The 16,136-nt window shown below is 47.1% G+C and overlaps 1 protein-coding gene across 4 annotated transcripts in view; it reads right to left on the bottom strand.

The window, feature by feature from the left end:
* Positions 1–16,136, bottom strand: part of dop1a (DOP1 leucine zipper like protein A) — a 366,113-nt gene that overhangs the window by 132,020 nt on the left and 217,957 nt on the right. The window lies entirely within an intron of this gene.

Below are 16,136 nucleotides of genomic sequence, written 5' to 3'. Positions count from 1 at the left end.
TCCTGGGGAGGGGCTTCCAGGAGAACAAGCAGCTTCTCCTGGGGTATGCTTGGACCTGCAAGCCCTCACAGCGCCAGTGGCCACAGCTGGTCATTGGAGCTGGTCTCGGCACCAAGTTTCCCAGCTTGGTGCCCATCCATCAACGGTGAGCATGGAGGTCTGAAGCAACCTCATGTCGGCGCAGCAGCTGCCTGTCGTCTCTGCGGGCTCCTCTCAGGGCGCCTCGGATGAGGGCTCCTCCGCCCCTCTGCCAGTGACTGTTGCATCCGTTGAGGCTGCAATGATTGGGGACGTGCCAGCTGTGAAACTGGCCACTCCGTCCCAGGCGGGGCCAGCACAAGCTCCATGGGCCAGAGAACGTCTGCCAAGGTCATCGAGGCCAGCAGGACAGCAGAGTCAGCAGGCTGTCTCGGAAACCACTCCGAGCGATGGGGGCAGCACCAAGATGTAGCACTCGCAAACGTAAGCATAAGGCACCGTAGGCACTCCACGGGTTTCTCACTGGTGTTTTTGTATTGGCCCTAGATTAGGGAATTATTATTTCTTGCTGTTGTAAAAAAGTTTTGCTATCATTTTGTTGCACAATATCATGGATGAAATTAAATCCAGATGTGTTACCATGGCTGAGGGTGGCTCCTTTGTGCTATATTTGTATGTTTTACAGACCTGTCATGAGTGTTTGAGTGGATGTTGAGGTTTATGTCCAAAGCCCTTAGTTGCAGCTGATGAAGTGGCAAATGTAGCACTTAAGTGCCGCGTATGGAAGCGCCAGGCAAGGCTGGTCCTCCTGATCCATGTGTGTGGAGCTAGCTGAAGGCTCATTGGATTAAAGTCTCCTGGGTGTCCCTGCCTCCTTGGTGTAGTGCTGGGTCAGCGTTCAGCCTCTCATCATCGCCCTGTGCTCCCTCATCCTCCGAATCAGTGCTGGACTAATCGTTTGCAGCCGCATCCACTGCGTCAACATCTTCATCGTCCACTGCGTACCCACTTTCCAATGCAAGATTGTGGAGAGTGCAGCATGCTACCACTATCACCGAGATGTGACCTGAGGGGTACTGGAGTGCGCCCCCTGAGTGGTCTAGGCATCGGAAGCGCATCTTGAGAAGACCGATGTGGCTCTTTCCACCACAGCCCTTGTGGAGGCGTGGCTCCTATTGTACCGTTGCTCAGCTTCTGTTCTTGGATGGTGGAGAGGCGTCATCAGCCACCTTCTGAGGGGATAGCCCTTGTCACGCAGCAGCCATCCATCCAGCCGAGCCGAAGCACTGAAGAGCCCTGGTACCTGGGAGTGTCTGAGGATGTAGGCGTCGTGGGAGCTGCCTGGGTCCCTTGCACAGACTTGTAGAATCAGCATCCTGTGATCACACACTATCTGCACGTTCATGGAGTGGAAGCCCTTCCTGTTGACGAAGGCAACGGGCTCACCTGCTGGCGCCTTGATGGCCACATGTGTACAGTCTATTGCACCCTGGACACGAGGGAATCCAGCCATGGCCGCGAAGCCTCTGGCTCACTGTATCTGACTTGCCTGGTCGTAGCGGAAGTGGATGAAGGTCAATGTATGCCTGAACAGAGCATCTGTGACCTGCTTGATACAAGTGTGGACAGCTGATTGGGAGACACAGCAAAGATCACCCACCAAGCCTGGAATAAGCCAGAGGCATAGAAGTTGAGGGCAGCTGTGACCTTCAGAGCCGCTGGGATGGGGTGTCCTCCCACACAGTTAGGAAATATCTCAGGGCCAATCATCTGACAGATGCAGTGTACTGTCTCCCTTGACAGTCATACTGAGGTAGCTGCTTCTCCGCCTGTATACCCTGGCAGCAGGATAGTGGCGTCTTCTTTGGCCTCTTCCACCTTGGACTACCTCTTGGCCCTGCACCCCTTGTGCCTGCGTCTGGCCTCCCAAAGGTGGCTCCCCTGGAAGCTGATTGTGCACTCCTGGCCTTCTCCTCATTATAGCCCTCCCTTCCTCCTCAGAGCAGCTGCCTCCAGTTCTGCTCCATATCAGAACCCATACCCAGGCTAAAGGTAGGCCTCCGGAAAGCTGCAGGCCCGATAAAGATTACTGACCACAGAGTGCTGAATTGAAGGTTAAAAGTACAAAGAGAGCTGCTGGAATTTGTTCTGAACTGCTACAGATCACACAGGCATTTAAAAAACTTTCTGCAATAAATACTCAGACCAAATTGACAACCCCACTAAGCCCTCTTATCCCAAGGATGAGTTTTATTTAAAAGTCGCTTACCCGCCTGCCCGTTGCGCCCATGTGCCAAGCCAAAGATCGCACGGGCACCTGAAAATTGGCATCGATTGCCGAGTTAAGAGCCTTAACTAACCTGTTAATTAATAGCGGGCACACTTCATTGCACGCCCGTCCAACGAAATATCGCGATGGCGCACGATGACGTCGGGACACTCGCCCGACGTCACCACGCGTCATTTTACGTGCTGACGTGCGGGGCCCACCCCCTGCATGTCACCCTGAAAATTCTGCCCTTAAACTGAGACATTCAAAATAGTTTGAATGATAAATTTGGTTCGGAACAACTAAAAACTTAACAGAACATAATTTCCAACTGGCAAACAAACAACTGGGTGTTAATTTGCAACAATATAAAGATTCAATGAAAATGTGTCATATAATTGAAATACCTAACACAAGAGGTGCTCCAAAATATTCAGGACACCAAATGAAGTTGGACTGAGCTGAATACTACTGTCTGAACTTTCACCAATTTGTGCTTTAAAAACCGTTAGTGAATGCACAATAGATGTTAAGCTATCTACCACTATGGACAAGAAACAGATCGATCTAACAAGGCCGACCGACTGAAGTGCCTCTAGGTCCAGAGAAATCATTCAACCTCTCGATAATTTGAGGACGCGGTTTCTGCATGACAATAAGACCTGTGTGGCTTTACTGTTGGAAAACAGAATCTCAATGGGCACAGGTGGTAGGAGGTTGGGGTGCAGTTACCAGTAATTGAGCAGATTCAATTAAGTGTGTAGATTAAAAGTCACAAAGATAGTATTGTTTTGATCAATGATCCTTCACAAAGCTGGCATCGTACCCTCGAGCATTTTAAAATAGTCTGAAGGTTGAAAATCCTGCTGTGCTGTGAAGAACATGCTTAAATATATGGGCTCAAGCTAAGATTGCAGATGGAACTTTGAGGGGCAATAAACCCCATAATTTTAGACTTTCTTCAGTATTTACCATGCAGGTGAGCTGCTAAATCTTAGGCAAGACAAGTCAGTCGAGCAGGAATGAATACACAAAGAGATGCTGCATCGAAAACTGCTACTTGTCCCCTAGCTCCACATAATCTTTATGAGTATCTTGGTAGTGTTTCTGTACAGCAAGGTATTCTTTCAATCTTGTTAGTGAAGCAGTCACCTGAGCACACTGAGCATAACCTAGGTCATGAATTTAATTTGGGAAGGGTCCCTGTGTTTTCTTTTTCAATCTATGGAATAACTGGAGTACAAACCAACTCTTTCCAGATCAGGATGAGCTTCATCTTCCCTCACAGGAGCAGCATGTTTCAGTTGACAGGATTTGGTCTTTCACAAGGGCAACAACTGATTTCAGAAAATGACTGATATGTTTTAATGAGAAACAAAGTTCACCACCCTATTCTCATTAGGCCCTTATTTATAATTGTCAACCAAGGATGTCCATTCATTTAGAACTTTTCATGACAGTTGCTGAAGTAGAGGTTTCATTGAATCAAAGAACCTTACAACACAGAAAGGTGCCATTTGGCCTATTGTGCATATGTCAATTATTTGAAAGAACTATCCAATTATTTTCACTTCCCTGTTCTTCAATTATTTATCCAATTCCCTTCTGAAAGTATCTATTGAGTCTGCTCCCACCATCCTTTCAGGCAGTGCATTCATATCATAATAACAGGCTGTGTTTAAAAAATTCTCCTTATTTCACCTCTGGCTCTCCTGCTTATCTTAAATCTGCATCCTCCTGTTGCCGACCCTTCTTCCAGTAGGGGCAGCGTTTTCTCATTTACCCTATTAAAACCCTCCAGGATACGTTTTGACAATGTCCATGGTCATTAGAGAAGCAGCCTGATCTTTGCAAGATCTAAAAGGATTTACCCTGTGTATTCAGAGCTTTGGTCTAACAAGACCACCACAGGCAATTCAACATTATTGTTATAAAAGCAAAACACTGCAGATAATGGAAATCTGGAATAAAAATAGGAAATGCTGGAAAAACTCAGCAAGTCTGGCAGCAACTGTGGAGACAGAAACAGAATTAACATTTTGAGTCCAATATGGTTTTTCTTTGGAACTGGGCAGAGTTAGAAATGTGATGGGTTTTAATACCCATAAAACCCATCGCATTTCTACCTCTCCCCAGTTCCGAAGAGTCATATTGGACTTGAAACATTAACTCTGTTTCTCTCACCACAGATGCTGCCAGACCTGCTGAGTTTTTCCAGCACCAATGTTCTCTTGTTCTCCTGCAGGGTTATTTAGGAGATGGCGTTGTGGTATTCACTGGACTAATAATCCAGAGACCTAGGGTAATCTTCTGGGGACCTGGGTTCAAATCCTGCCATGGCAGATGGTGGAATTTGAATTAAATTTTTTAAAAATCTGGAATTGAAAGTCTAATGATGACCATTGTCGATTGTTGTAAAAACCCATCTGGTTCACTAATGTCCTTTAGGGAAGGGAATCTGCTGTCCTTACCTGGTCTGGCCTGCATGTGACTCCAGACCCACATTGATTCTTAAATGCCCTCTGAATAAGGGCAATTAGGGATGGGTAACATTTCAGTTTTTCATCCAGTTAGTTTTTTTTATCATTTATTTTTTCATGGGATGTGGGCACCGCTGGCAAGGCCAGCATTTATTGCCCATCCCTAATTGCCCTTGAGAAGGTGGTGGTGAGCCGTCTTCTTGAACCGCTGCAGTTCATGTGGTGTAGGCAAACCTAGTGCTGTTAGGAAGGGAGTTCCAGGGATTTGACCCAGTGACAGTGAAGGAATGATGATATAATTCCAAGTCAAGATGGTGTGTGGCTTGGATGGAAACTTGCAGGTGGTGGTCTTCCCATTCACTTGCTGGTGGCAGATGTTGCGGGTTTGGAATGTGCCATCGAAGGAGCCTTGATGAGTTGCTGCAGTGCATCTTATAGATGGTACACACTGCTGCCACTGTGCATTGATGGTAGAGCGTGTGAATATTCAAGGTGGTGGATGGGCACCAATTAAGTGAGCTGCTTTGTCGTGGATGATGTCAAGCTCCTCGAATGCTGATGGAGCTGCATTCATCCAGGCAAGCATATGTAACAGAGGATGAAGTCTATATTAACAACAGAACATGACTTTGCTGGAATATGTACATCATAGGCAGGAAAGTTTCAGTAAGGGGTCACCACCCTTATGGTAAAGCTGCCACCTGAAAAGTGTCTGTTTATCACCTATGACAACGTGATTCAGTCTCAGTCATTCAAAGCAGCTAACATGAAGAGTTCATCATCAATTCTTCCTTAGTTCTTTGCTATTTTCTCACAAATTTGGATTCTAAATGCAATTCCCAATTTATAATGACAAACTAAGATCAGATTCATCTCAAATTCCAACTATTTGAAATGAAATGAAACAGAAATCAGACAGGCAGGATCAGCAGGTTATGTGAGCTAGTAACAGACCAAATGATTTTCTCTTCTTGTTTGTCATTGCCTCCTCACCCACCATCACCATAGGTTCATTTAATTAAAGGTAGCAGTCAAGGTCTTGAAGGCCTAGCAACCTATCTACTAGTCTCAAAAGTCAGGAAGTTCTGTGATTTAATAGACTTAATGATACTTAATATTCCTCAACAGTAAATCATCCCTCACTTAAATTTTTAAATATCATCAGGCTGACCGTAGTCCCATGCTCAAAAGACAGAGCATGGGATTCCCTTAAACTGAGAGAAGGCACCGCCTCCTGGGGTGTTGCCACGACAATCCCGGGCCAGGTTCCCATTCTCAAACAGAGAGCTTTGCACATCCAGCGCAACAGTCGGCCTTGTAAAGAACCCGAACCCAATCCTGGCCTGGTAAAGAACCCCACCCGAGCCCCACTCTGAATCTTCGGCATTAAGGAAGATATCAAACGGGTTGGACTGGTCATCGAGCATCTGGTCAAAGTGATTGGTGTCAGTGCAGCCGAAAGTCTCCTACATGGCGGCAGTGGGAGCAGCTAGAATAACAGCTCCTCGTCCTACAATCACAGGTTCTCTCCCTCCTACCTTTCCTGTTTCTCCAATCATAGATTTTGTCTCTGAAGAAGCAGCAAGAGTGGGAGTGAGGGAACCTGTGATTGGAGGAGCTGGAGTAGTGAACATGGGAGAGACAGATTCTATGATTGGAGGATCAGCACCTCAGATTTTGTCTCTCCCATGCTCGCTGCTCTCCCAATCTCATTATTTGAGATTCACTGCATTATTTACCTCCTTTCACTGACACTTGTGTTTTCAATTGTTCATTTGGACTCGCCCCCTTTGAACCTCGAAGGAGGTGAAGGTCGGAGACATATTTAGAATGGCGGAATTCCAAAATTCTAATGCTGGAAATCCACCAAATGGCAGAAATTCCTCATTCCTGTTGCAAACAGTCTGATTCAGCCTCTGTCACAGGCCAGGGAGTGCGATGGAGTCGATGACTAGGGAATGGAATTTCTGGCAATTTCAAAAGACAACAGATTCAATCTTCCCTATCTGTAGTTGAAGGAAATTTCTGCTCTTCCAATACTGGATATTGGACAAGCAACCTGACATACCAACAGCAGAGGAGGGATTGAGAGAGGTGGTGGTGAGGTAGAGCTGGGTTTCGCCAGCGTATGTGGAATCATGGGCAATGTATAATTCATTTTGGTAGGAAGAACATGGACAGACAGTATAAAGGATACAGGAGCACTGGGGCCTGGGTGTACCTGTATACGTCATTGAAGGTGGCAGGACAGGTTGAGAGCGCAGTTAATAAAGCGCACAGCACCCTAGGCTTTACAAATAGCTGTTTGGTAGTACAGAGCTTGAGTAATGCTGAAAGAAGAAATTTTGTTGAAGCTTCAACAAAATGTCTGCTTTGAGCAATGTCCTAGGCTTTATTAATGGAGGTTATAGGGTGTAAGTGGAGATCTTGTGCGCATGATCAAGAATGAACATCAAGCTGCCTGTCAGTAAAAAAGGACAGCTGATCATTTATGACATACTACTTAGTGGGTAGCGTCCCTACCTCTGAGCCAAAAGCTCCAGGTTCAACTCTCACTCTGAGACTTGATGGGCATGGAAGGTGCGTTCATAACGTGGCCAAACAGGTTGATTATCAGCCTGTAAATCCTTCCTGATGGCAGGTATTAAGAGCAGAGAGATTCCTGGTCAGCCATACTGTAGAAGGCAATGGCAAACCAGTACTTTGCTAAGCATAATCATGCTCATCAATGCCTTCTTAGGGCATGGTATCTGAAGGAGGAAGAGGATAGAGTATAAAAGCAAGGAAGTTGTGTTAAACTTGTGTAGAACACTGTTTTGGCCTCAACTAGAATATTGCATCAAGTTCTGGGTGTCACACTTTAATAAAGATGTGAAGGCATTAGAGAGAGTGCAGAAAAGATTCATGAGAATGTAACAATTCTGTGAACTACTGTTGTATTTTTGAATGCATGTCACTGAGGGGCTGCATGTAGATAAGAATAGGAGGTCCGACTATAGATTTTTGGGGGACACCAGGGGTAAATGCGTGAGAGTGGGAAGAGAAGCCATTGCCATTTTACAGAAATAAAAAATGTGCAGTAGGCCATACAACCGCTCAAACCTGCCCCCTCATTCAACAGGATCATGACTGATCTTTGACTTCAATTTCACTTTGCTACCTGATCCCTATTTCCTTTGATTCCCCAAGAGGCCAAAAAATTCTCTCTCAATCTTGAATATACTCAACAATTGAGTATCCATAGCCCTCTGAAACAAAGAATCTCAAAGATTCGAAACCCTGAATAAAGAAATTCCTCCTCAGTTCAGTCATAAATGGCCAACTCCTTAGCCTAAGTCTCTGCCCCCTCGTTCTGGACTCTCTAGACAGTGAAGAACAACTTATCCACATTTACCTTGTCAATCCCTCCAAAATCTTATATATTTCAATGATATCACCTCTCATCCTTCTAAACTCGAGCAAAAACTCCAGAGAATTTAATATCTCCTCAATTCAGGAATCAGTATAGGGAAGATTTGTTATGCTGCCTCTAAGGTTAAGTATATCGTTCCTTAGTTATGGAGACCAAAGCTGTGTACAGTAGTCAAGGTGTAGCCTCATCTAAGACCTGTATAATTGCACCTAGACCTCCTTTTACTTGTACCCCTTCAATAAAGGCAAACATTTCATTTTGCCTTCCAAATTGCTTGCTGCACCTTCATGTTAGCTTTTTGTGTTTTGTTTTCAAGTATACCCAAATCTCTCTGCGAGTACTAAGAAACTATTTTGTTTTCCTAATCTTCTTGCCTAAGTGAATAACCTCACATTTCCCCACATTATACTCCATCACCTCTGGTCCATTCACCTAACTTGTCTATTTCCTTTCTCAGACTCATGTCCTCCTCACAGCTTACCGTTTCTATCTAGTTTTGCATTGTCAGCAAACTTGGATGTTTTACATTCAGTTCCTTCAGCCAAGTCCTTAATATTGATTGTAAAAAGCTGAGGCCTCTGCACTGATCCTTGTAACACCCCACTAGTAAGACCGCCAACCTGAAAATTACCTGTTTATTCCTAATCTGTCTTCTGTCCTTTAACCCCAGTGGCCCTGCAACAAACTTTTGTGTGCTATCTTAGAGTCAACGTTATTACAGCACAGGAGAAGGCAATTCATCAATCGAATTCATGCTTGGTCTCTAGAGCAATCCAGTCAATCTCATTCTCATGTCTAACCTTGCAGCCCTGCAAGTTTATTTCCTTCAAGTGCCTGACACTTTCCTTTTGAATTCATTCATCATCTCTGCTTCTTAGGCAATGAGTTCCAGGTCATTACCACACACAATATAAAACAGTTCTACCTCAACATTGTTGTATGTCTTGTCCAAAACTTTAACCCCTAGTCCTCGTGCACTTCTTTCAGATCTCCCCTCAACCTCCATTACTCCAAGAAGAACAATCATAGATTCTCCAACCTAACCGTATGACTAAGTTCCCACATCCTCGCTAATCCAGTCCGAAAGCACTCAAGGGTTTAAAAAGCTTCAGCAGAACTTTCCTGATTTTATACCCTATACCTCTATTCATGAAGCGCAAGATCCCAATAGTTTGATAATTGCTCTCTTAGGGCAGAATCGTCCCAGATTTGCACAAAGTGCAGTAGTGGGCAGGAAAAAGGACACTCCACTCCTCGGCCACAATGGTGGCTTTTCATGCCGTATCATCCGCTTCCCAGCATGACCCGCCTCATCAATAATTAATTCACGGGAAACGCTCCAGATCACCAGCAGGCGGGCACAGATTTATCCGCCATGCTGTGGCCTCAGCGATTCCTCGCTGTAGGCGCTATATATAAAACACACCAGAGCACAACCTACTTTATGTCTTCAGATCAGGACTGCTCCAGGCAACAGATGGCCCCGAAAGCAAAGTTGATGGCACACCCCAAGATCAAGTGATGCCTCTCTGGGGCGCCTGCTGGCGTGAAAGGTCGCCACAATGTCCTCTGCCCCCGCTCTGGCTGCAGAAGGTCCACCAGAGTCATCAATCTGGCCTGGGAGGCAGTGGCAGCAGCAGCCAGTATCACAGGAGTACAACGGAGGTCAGCCATCCAGTGCAGGAAGAGGATGAATGCTCTCATCCATTCCGCCAGGGTACGTCAACTACCTCATCACTCTCAACTCTCACACTCACAAACCCATCACACATCCACAGGGATCTCACATGGCAAAGGACAACACCACTAACTCTCACACGCATCCTCACATCTTCATCAGGCTCATATCCTCTGCAGATCGCGTTCTTATCCCAACTGTAACTCCACTCGCCACACATTCCAAGCAGTGCCATGTATCCTGCTCATACTCTCTCCATCTGTTTTCATGCAGAAGAAGCTGGCTAAACAGCAGGGAGAGGTTCCAGACTAGGGGTGGAGTGGCCCACATTAGGCCCTTCACTCAATTTGAGGAGCATGCCATTGCGCTGACTGATGAGGACGTGGACCATGTCTGTGGTGATGGTGAGGTCGACAGTGAACAGCCACGTGGGATCCTGCACTACATCATCCCTCTCTCAACGCAACTGTGAGTGCTCTCTCTCCTGCTTTTGACTCTGCGGACATGCACTAATTATTTCTACTTTGGTTCAAAGGGAGTTCTGCCAAGCAACCAACGCCCACAACCAACCAGTCCCTCAGCTGCATCTAAGTCCTCACCTCCAGCGAAGAAGACATCTCCACCATTGAAGACCTGGAAATAAGCTGTCTGGAAGACCCGTCACAGCACTCACCCACACCCTCCACCAGCCTAGAGATACACACCTCGGTGGGACCTAAATCTATAGCAGGCTTGAGTTCACAATCTGTTGGTCACCACACGGACATGTGTCTGCAGCAGAAGGCAGGTTCAGTCGAGCTCTCCAGCACTGGGGAAGACTGCTGGGGAAACGACATTTGTGAAGTCCGAGTCAGATGATGAGCCTCTGGATTCGGCCTTCCAACTCGTTGTGGAGAGTCAGCAGAAGGCAGGGGAACATCACGCAGAGCTGCTGGAAGCCCTCCCATGGGAAGAATGGCAGACGCCATGGAGACACTGGTCCAGCAGAGTGCAGAGATGCATGCAGACCTGCTCTTCATCGCGGTTGCCATGGGTGAGTTCCTGCAGTGGCAACATGGGAGGACAACAGGGCACCTCGACTTCCCTCCAGGTGCTCCTTCACTTCAAGGAGTCAGGCTAGGGCCCTCAGGTGCCCATAGGGAGGAGGAGCGGCAGCTGGACACCCCTGGGCCATCTACTCAGCAATCTCAGAGGCTGTCTGCTCCTTCCAAGTCCCCTTTGCCTATGACCCCCTCAGCCTCATCCTCTGTCACCGCAGAGGAAGTAGCTGGACTACAGAAGGACAGCTAAAGCAAGCTGGGGCCCCTCAAGGCCTTGGCTCTCCATAGAATGTATGCCAAAGTCCTCCGAGGCAACAGGGTCAACCATTGCACAGGATATTTCCACCCCTGCTGCAGATGTCAGGGCAGCACCTAGAAAAGTTAAGAAATTCTGAACACGTGGTTGCATGGGTGAACACATATTGTCACTTAATAATCTGAAAATATATTCACTTTCACTGAATAATGTATAATGATGTCTTTCAGCTTCATTGACAGGCTTCTCAAGTCCTCCCACAGCATCCCATCCCCACCTCACTAGCAGTTCAGCTGCACACAGCTGGGCCACTAGTGATTCTAGATGGAGAAGTGTGTGTGGCAGGGCCTTTCGGAGCCTCAGGCAAGCACTCTCTCATGCATGCGGAGCCTCCATCCATCACACTCATCTTTTTGTCCCGAGCGTTTTCAATGCTGCCTGCTGGGGCTCTCTTTCAGTTGTCCATCTGAGCTGACCTGCATCTCCACTCACCCACTGATTGCACTCCCATGTAGCACCTTTGACCATCCAACACAAGGCTCCGCTCACTTTCAATTTCTGCAAAATGGTAGTTGTCAAGTTCATCATTAGCTCCCCCATCCTTTTCCCTCCCCCAGTCACCTATGTCCATTCCCCCGTCACTGTCGACCCCCTGGCAACACCTACCACCTCTCTACCGTCACCTACCAACCCGAACCCTTGTCTTTCCAGGATGTCCAGGCGAATGCGTACGTTCATTACCTTCCTGAGAATACCACCCCCATTCACATTGACCTCCTCCTTCCCACCCCCAGGGTCTGCCTCCGAGTCCCCAACAACCACCCTCGTCATCCCTTCTATCGCTACCGATGCACCCTCACCCTCCCACCCTTTTGGCTCCTTCTGCCCCCTCTCATATTCACCATTCCCTCCTACCCCGCCCACCCACAGTTTGCTCCCCAGGAGGCAGTCATCGACTTCACAGACCCCTCCCTTGCACATTCAACTGGACATCCCCCCCACCTCACTCCCTCCTTCCCTGGACACCTTCCCCTCTCCAAACTCCCTCCCTTACTCTTTCCTCACCCCTTGCTGCAATCTCTCCCGTAGTCCCTCCTCCACCTGCCCCCAACCCCGCCCAACCCCCCAAGTATACCTTTCTCTCAGTCAAACCCAGATCTTCCTTTCCCCGTCACACCTAGATCTTCCTTTTCATACACTGGTGCACCTTCCCCTTCCCCCACTTCGCCGATCATCCATAACAGCCCATGGCCAAGACCGTGATGTTCCAAAGCAGACCTAAAGCACCAACACAGACCTCCCATCTTCAGTGAGCTGCTTCACGGCGGAACCATGTCCATGAGAATCCACCCAGCATGCGATGAATGTGTTCCTCTTGGGTCCGGTAGCTGTAGGGCTCCAGCATCTTCTCCTCTGATGTCCGCGACCTGAGCAAGGCCCCTGCTTCTGCACGTCACACTTGTCCAGACATGTTCTGGGCTGCCACGATTTTCTGCTGGGTGTAATGGTAAATCGGGCGTGGGGGTACAGTTCCAGTCGGACCTTATTTTGCATCCATTATCAGAATGCAAATCAGGTTCATGCTGGCCTCCAGCGGGATTCACGTTCAGCCATGGCGAACACCATTGGATGATCCCGCTGTGCTTTCACACTGGCGTGAAACTGATTTCTGCCCCTCACGCCGAATTGTCATCCGCCCGACTGGGCAATTCCACCCCAAGTATTTGTCTGACATTTTCATCTTCCACTTTATAATTTTTCCTGTCTCTGCCTCTAAATGACCCATGCTTATTTTCACCGCCCTTTTCCTTTTTACATACTTATAACAGCCCTTCTAATCTGATTTTGCATTTATTAATCTTTCAATCATTTTCTTCTCTATCAAATTCTTTATCAAATGTTCCAGTTCGCAGGCTTACTACTCATCCTGGCAAAATTAACAATCTCTTCTTTTAATCTAACCTCTTCAGTTAGCCATGGATGGATCATTTTCCCTCTAAAATTTCTACTTCTTAACAGTGTGTGTATATATTGAGAATTCTGAAATGTTTATTTTAAGATTCCCCATTGCTTTTCAGCTGCCATACCTTTTAATCTGATTTCACAATCTGTGCTACCCAACTTGCCCCTCATAACATTAAATAAATCCATTGACAAAGGTGAGACTCTAGTTTCATATTGAAGTACATCACTCTTAAACTCAATGTGAAACACTCATCATATTATGATCAATCCTCCCCTCAGGACCTCATTGAATTGACCTAACTCATTACACAAGACAAGATTTAAAATACTCGTTAACCAAATTGATTTGGAACATGGGAAAAGAAGTGGGCGACTTAGCCCCCCTCACCCCCATCCCCTGAACCTGATCTGCGACCTAACTCCTGCCCTTGCCCCATATCCCTTTGGATGACAAAAATCCATCAATCTCAGATTTAAAATTTACAATTGATCAAACACCAACTGCTCTTTGCAGAAGACGGTTCCAAACTTCTACCACAGCTTGTGTGTACAAGTGTTTACTAATTTCACTCCTGAAAAGGCCTGGCTCTAAATTTTTAGACCATGCCCCTTAGTTCTACAGCCTTCCCGCCTCCCCCCAAACAAAAGAAAGAGCTTCTATCTTCCTTATCTGGTCCCTTATCTGAAAACGTTGATCAAACTGCCCCTTGACCTTCTAAAATCCATAGAATGCAACAATACACTGTATAATCTCTCCTCGTAATTTAACCCTTGGTGTCCGGGTACCATTCTGGTAAACCTTCACTGCACTGTCTCCAAGGTCAATTTATCCTTCCTAAGGTGTGGTACCAGATCTGTTCACAGTACTCCAGGTGTGACCTAATCAGGGCCTTATGAAGCTGAAGCATGACTTCTACCCTCTTGTATTCTAGTCCTCTTGATGGAAAGGCTAGCATTCCATTAGCCTTTCTGGATTATTTTCTGTACCTGTTCATGACATTATAATGATCTATGCGCCTAGGCCTCCAACTCTCTTTGGATCTCCACTGTTTCCAGCTTTTTCCCAGTTACAAAGTACCTTATTTTATCCTTTTTAAGTCCAGAGTGAATGATCACACATTAACCTAAACTGAAATCCATTTGCCAGTTTTTCCCATTCGCTTAATCTATCAATTTCTCTTTGCAATTTTAAACTTCCATCTAGACTGCCTACAATGCTTCCTGTCCACTCTGGACTGCCTAAAGTGCTGCTGTCTGTCATCAGCAAATTTGGATATGTGGCTTTCAATGCCATCATCTAAGCCATTAATAAATAGGGTGCATAGTTGAGGCCCCAACGCAGATCCTTGCGGTACACCCACTGGTCACCAGGTCCAAGGAGAGAAATGATGGGCCCTGGTGCCTCTCCTGTTTCCAGGCCGTGTATTTCTGCCTCTTCCCCCCCAACCCATCCCCAAACTTTAACCCTCCCCCTCAATTAAGTGGAGCCAGTTGATATGTAGCTGCTTCAAAAATTCTTTGAACTGGAAACTGTTGAAGTTGGGCCAACTGGTTTGACTCAAATCAAAAAAGACTTGAGCTGCTTATAAAAAATTGCGCCTGGCTGTAAGGGAGCCATTTCACAGTTTTGTTGCCACAGGGTGCTGTCATCAAAACAATATATGACCTTAATTTACACAGAGAATATTGTGAAGTTTACAACATCACCAATTTTTGTCTCAAATGCAAATTTTCTGTCATAGCTGGATGGGTTTTCCTGTAGAAACCTCTGGAATATCTGCAGCATGCATTTTCTCTCAATGATTCAGGACAATTCATGTCAAGCTGGCCTGTTAAAGATAACTTATATCCTATTGTGATCTCCTGCATATAAATACCCTGATAGGATTGGTCACCAAGAGGGATTCCGAACTGAAGAACTGGCCATTGCCAGGCTCAACAGCCAAGCTTTCTGACCTCCACCCCGCTCGATGGCCAAGATCCAAAGGGTTCAGGAGAGGGCTATGAAGCAGGGAGGAGGTCGGGAAGCTCGGCCTTCGAGCTGGGAGGAGGTCGGGAAGTTCGGCCTTCGAGCGGGGAGGAAGTCGGGAAGCTTGGCCTTCGAGCAGAGAGGAGGTCGGGAAGCTCGGCCTTCGAGCGGGGAGGAGGTCGGGAAGCTCGGCCTTCGAGCAGAGAGGAAGTCGGGAAGCTCGGCCTTCGAGCGGGGAGGAGGTCGGGAAGCTCGGCCTTCGAGCGGGGAGGAGGTCGGGAAGTTCGGCCTTCGAGCGGGGAGGAGGTCGGGAAGCTCGGCCTTCGAGCGGGGAGGAGGTCGGGAAGCTCGGCCTTCGAGCAGAGAGGAGGTCGGGAAGTTCAGCCTTCGAGCGGGGAGGAGGTCGGGAAGTTCAGCCTTCGAGCAGAGAGGAGGTCGGGAAGTTCAGCCTTCGAGCGGGGAGGAGGTCGGGAAGCTTGGCCGGAGTGTGCAGCTTTGCAAACACTTGGCCTAATGTGGAGGCAGAGGAGCAGGAACATCGTGTCAGGGAACTGAGGGGCACAATTAATGCAGAGAAAGGCACTTTATCTTGTTTACCTTGAGCTCCAGGTCTGAAGAAAGTAACCACCACAACTAACGCCCGACAAACAGAACTCTCCTTGCACCAGGCAAGCAAGAAAGGTGAAGGAGCGATTTACATGTATTTCTTTCACTTCAGTCTATTGTATTCACTGCTCACAATGTGGTATCCTCTACACTGGGGAGGCTAAATGCAGTCTGGGTGACTGCTTTGCTCAGTCCGCATGCATGACCCCGACCTGCATTGTTGCCATTACAATTCATTATCTTGCTCTCATGCTCACATTTCTGTCCTCGGCCTGCTACAATGTTCCAGTGAAGCCCAAAGTATGCTGCAAAAACAGTACCTCATCTTTCTATTAGGCACTTTACAGCCTTCTGGACTCAACATTGAGTTCAACAACTTCAGGCCATGAATACTGTCCTCTATTTTAATTCCATCCCCACCCTCCCTCCTCAGTACCATCTTCTTCTCATGTTTTGCTTTCAGACAGCATTGGCCCTTTTTC

The sequence above is a fragment of the Cetorhinus maximus genome, chromosome 14 (assembly GCF_964194155.1).
Source record: "Cetorhinus maximus chromosome 14, sCetMax3.hap1.1, whole genome shotgun sequence".
In the NCBI taxonomy this organism is placed as follows: domain Eukaryota; kingdom Metazoa; phylum Chordata; class Chondrichthyes; order Lamniformes; family Cetorhinidae; genus Cetorhinus; species Cetorhinus maximus.
The sequence above is the reverse complement of the archived record's forward strand: the minus strand, read 5'-3'. Positions and strand labels throughout refer to the sequence as shown.